This window comes from Crocodylus siamensis, chromosome 6 (genome assembly GCF_052110815.1).
Source record: "Crocodylus siamensis isolate JL-2025a chromosome 6, ASM5211081v1, whole genome shotgun sequence".
Taxonomy (NCBI): Eukaryota; Metazoa; Chordata; order Crocodylia; family Crocodylidae; genus Crocodylus; species Crocodylus siamensis.
This window is the reverse complement of record NC_143400.1, coordinates 98,195,969-98,200,607: the sequence shown is the minus strand read 5'-3', so window position 1 is coordinate 98,200,607 and position 4,639 is coordinate 98,195,969. Positions and strand designations below refer to the sequence as shown.

At 66.2% G+C, this 4,639-nt stretch overlaps 1 pseudogene; it reads left to right on the top strand.

Moving 5' to 3' along the window:
* Positions 1 to 857: 857 nt before the first annotated feature.
* Positions 858 to 4,027, top strand: LOC149863292 (uncharacterized; annotated as a pseudogene).
* The last annotated feature ends 612 nt before the right edge of the window (positions 4,028 to 4,639 follow it).

Genomic DNA, 4,639 nt, shown 5'->3' with positions numbered 1-4,639 from the left:
TTATTATCCTTACATGTGCGAGAGTGATAGTTAGTGGCTGAGGCAACACAGGCCACTGGGTCTTGGGGAACTATGCATCTAGGATCAGATGTGGCCAGACCCCTCCTGGGTTAGCGCTCTGCCTCCCTCAGGTGTGCAGTCCAGCCAAGGGGAGCCCAGCCACTCTGGGCCTGCCGGGCTCCCCCTCCTCTGAGGAGCTGAGTCCCCCCAGTGTCCTTCCTGCCTGTGGCCAGTGCTGCAGAGGCAGCAGCTGGGAGGTGTGACCATATCACTAGGAGGGTACGCGTGTGCCGCTGCACCCGACGCTGTGGCCCTGAGCGTTGTGACGGCCGCACTAAGTGCTGCAGGGACACCTGGGTCACGTGGCTGCAACAGACATGGCACCGAGCCCCACACAGCCAGTGTGTCTGTCTCCATGCTCCCTGAAGCCCTTTCTCCCTGGGGCTGCCCGCGCCTTTAGCTCTCACCGCCCCCATCGCAGAGGTGCTGTCATGGTGCGGTACCCCATGCAGCCCCCGAGCTGCTGCGGCTCCTAGCACGCGTCTGAGCCCACATACTGCATGCACTGGGCTCGCGCCTGCTCCACCACGGCCTCAGCTCCTGCTCCCTGGGTGCTCGGCCTGTCTCACACCTGTGTCTTCCTGCAGCCAACCTGCCAGCTGAGTGCCCTTCGTGCAGCCCCTTCACGTGGATGCGTCTCAGGGAGTGGGGGTCTGGGGCACCTCACGCTCCACTTCCTCATTGCGGGGTGGAGGGGAGGAAATCTGCTGCAGTTCTTAAGAGCAAGGCTTGGCTCATGGCAGAGCCCAGACGGGAGTGCGCCGAGCCGTGCGAGGCAGGCAGGGCTGCGCTTAAACATGGTGGCTCGTGAGCCCTGAGCCACCCACAGTGCCTGTCACGCATGCACTGTCAGAGGGAGCGCTGGGATTTCCCCGGCCAGCCCGGAGCACGGCTGTGTCATCCTGCCCTGCCACACGCACGGCAGCTTGTGCAATAGCCCCGTGCAGGCATGTTGCTGGGCACACCCGTGACATGAGCATGCCAGCTCAGAGTCACCCCTTCCCCCTTGACACGCACACAGCTCCCCGGCTCTTGCGGGGCTGCTGCGCTGGGTGTGACCTGTGTCGCACTGCAAAGGCTTCCCCAGGGAGCCCCGGGGCCAACCAGGCCGGGCCTGTGTGCTCAGCTCTTCGTGCCCGTCACGCGTGGGTGCACGTTGGAGCAGCCTGACAGCTGACCTGCCGGCCCAGGACGAGGGGGCCAGAGCAGCAGCAGGGGCCACAGAGCAAGGGAGACCATCCAGCAGCTGCCCGCCCCAGGCACAAGCACACAGGTGCTGAGGTTGCACCAGCGCCGGGGCGGGGTGGGGCTGCTCCAGGGCACCCGGGGAGGAGCCCAGGAAACGGCACCCAGCTGGGACCGGCTGGCTGTGGCAATACCCAGAGCACATCCTCTGCGTGCAGGCTGCGGCCAGGAGCCCTGGTGCCCCGGGGAGGGGTGGGACCGGGGCAGGGAGTTCACTGCGGCCCTGGTGCTCAGCAGCCGTGCCTGGGAGTGCGCCCCAGCGCCCGGCTGCGTTCCAGCAGCGCAGCGCAGTCTCCCCCTCCTGCACCGCCCGTTAGGGGAGCATCCGCCTCGCTCCCTGTCCCAAACCCGGGCACCCCGCAGCACTCAGCAGCAGCTGCGTTTCCACCTGCAAAACAGCGCTACTCAGACTGGGCTTCCTGCCGCGAGCGGGAGGGCAGCGCGCAGGGAAGAGCCCCAGGGCCTCGGGGCAGTGGGGACCAGCGGCTGCTAGGCGCCCGTGTGTGCACCGCGTCCACGTAAGCCCCTGCCCTGTGCCAGGTCCTGCCTCGCCCCTCCACCGCTCCTAGACGCGGCACGGCCCAGGCAGGGGCAGCCAGCGTGGACAGCACCGCGGTGGGCGTTGGAGCAGGGCGGAGGTGATCTGAGAGGCTTGCAGAGGGTCCCAGGCTGGGGGGCCCAGCACCTGCAGGACAGCCTGGGCCATAGCAGTGGGCAGCCGGTGGAGGGGCAGTGGGCATGGCAGCTCCCACGTATCACAGCTACGAAACGCATGGAGCGCACGGATGTGAAACGGGGAAACGGGGAGCAAAGAAATCTGTGCCTGTCGCCACATGCCCACGCCCAGGAGCTGCAGCCAGGCAACTGGAGTGACCCAAGGTGGACGTGGCCCCTTGGAGCGTGTCCCACGCAGACGGCCGCGGCGATGCAGCTGGGGGATCGGTCCCTGCTGTGGGGCTGGCACGGCTGCGCAGCTCTCCCAGCCGGGCTGCTTGTGCCCCGTGGCCCAGCGCGCGTCGGTCCCTCCTGCAGACACGTCCGCGGGCCGCGCGTTCCCACCTCCCTGCCCCCGGAAGCAGCGTGAGGCTGAAGTCGGTTCCTTATTCCTGGTTCCTTTCTCAAAGCTAATCCTTGCCCAAGGAAAGGGTGTTAAAAACAAAGTACGCAGACTAAAGAGTCAGTATGTCAGCTAAAATGTATATTTGCTAATTAAAATGTAAAATGATATCATGTATCACGCACGGAGCCCTGAAAAACAACCTGAGCGTAGGGTAGGATTACAGGTGGAAATCTTTTTCAGGCCACCCCAACCCTCATGTCTCTGCCACCGGGGAACACTGCTGAATGAGTGGGAGCAGGTGCCGCCTGGCCCGAGGCTCAGGTTTGGCATGCCCGTCTCCCCGCTGGTGCCCCCGCCCAGGGCTGGCAAGGTGCGGCGTGGGGGGACCCGACAAGGACTTTGTCTGGAAACACCAGCCCAACCTCAGCCCCTTTTTTGGTGCTGATTACATAGCACACAAGCCTGGGGGCTCTCTGCTGGCTGGCGCCCCTTCCGATCAGGCACCATCCTGCTCAGCTTTATTCGAGAGATCTCCCAGGTAGGGAGATGTGTAGCTTGGGGTCACCAAACGGGGGTTGCACCCCAGAACCAGCCCAAAATAAGATCCTCATGTGGGCAATGTGCAGGTCTTGAGGGGCGGGTGGCAGCTGGCACTTGGCAACCGAGCATCGGGTCAAGAAGGGACCTGCCAAGAGTCCCAGGGTGGTGGCGAGGAGTGTTTTGGGTGCTCCGGGAAGGATTTTGCCCCGTAATCCCAGCCCGGCGCTATCTCCTTATTCACAGGGATGTAGGTAGCACGTGAGTCGGGGGCTGGCGGCTGCACGCGGACACCGAGCTCTGGCCAGGCAGCGCCTGCCCCCCCGGCACGGGCAGCGCAATGGGACGGCTGACAGCCGACGCTCGGGAGAGACCCGAACTCTCCTAAACGAATACTTCGCAGCGGTTTTGCACCAAACCAAGGCTGTTAACTTGCCTGACAGGACGCAGGAGGGACGAGGTGGGAGTGATCACCCAGCTATGGTCAGTGAAGATCTGGGGAGGGAATACCCGGAGAGGCCGCATGTCTACAAGTTGGCAGGGCCAGACGCGGCTGGCTCCTGGCCCCCGCTGACTCCTCGTCCCCAGCAAATCCGACTCGCCAGCCCCCGACCAGCCTCCCGGCGGCATGGAGGAGACTCCCACCGCCCCACAGGGCTCCCCGGGCTCGCAAAAGACACCGGCCGGCCTGGCAGCCACGCTGGACTGGCTCAGCACCAGGCGGGCTGCAGGGCAGGAAGGCCAGGCTACAACCCAAGCTGAGCATCCTGGTGACACCTGACCGCCCAAACCGGGAGCCCGGGGGGTGGCCGTCTCCTGGCTGCTCCGGCTCCCGTGTCCCAGGGCGGGAGCTCGGCTGGCGGGGTGCGGGTCTGTCGTGTGCTGCATCGTCCAGAGCTCCCAGTGGCTGGGAGCTGCCCTGGCTCTGGGTCTCCGTCCTGTGCTGTGGGTGCACGGCGGGCCCAGCCCCTGTTGCGGAGACGCCCGGGGCTGTCTCTAGGCAGGGCAGTGCTGCAGTCGAGGCTTCCTCGCTGCTCCAGGTCCCAGCAGAGCAAAATCCACCTGGCAAAGCAGCGCGGCACCCGCCACCCCCACCGGCCCCCGCACCTGGCGCCTGCCCCAGGGCACGGCCTGGCCCCAAGCGCCTGCCTGCGCCCTCCCCTCCCGCCCCGCCTCGCACCACATCGAAGGTGCTGGTAAGACCCAGCACCTCCTGCTTCATGCTCACCGAAGCACCTAGCTGCCCCGTGCACCCCGAGGGAGACCAATGGCCCTGCGGGCCGTGCTGGATCGGTGCCGTGCCTGCTGCCTGGCTCCGGCTCCCTGCCCCTGCACCCTGGTGCTCGGGGTCTCTGTCCCAGGCCCCTCAGGCCCTGCCCTGTGCCCCAGCCTCGCTGCAGGGTCCCCCCTCCGCTCCCCGTGAGCTTGGCCCTGCTCATCCCACATGAACGGGCGCAGCCGCCCGAGTGCCCTGAAGACCAGGCGGATCCTGGGTGGGCTGGGTCTTCCCTCCGGGCTGGCCCTGGGACCTGGGCGTCACGGCTGGATGCAGAGGGGCACTGGTCTGGGAGCGCTGGTCCTGGGGCTTCAGTGCCAGCCCGGCTGCAGGGCAGCAAAGTCACCGTCTAATGCCAGGGAGAGCGAGGAGCATTTCGGGTCCTGGCAAGCGGGGAGAGGGAGGGAGCCTGAGCAAAGCGTGGGGGGACCGGTCGACAAGGAGCCGGGGCTGCAGGGCAG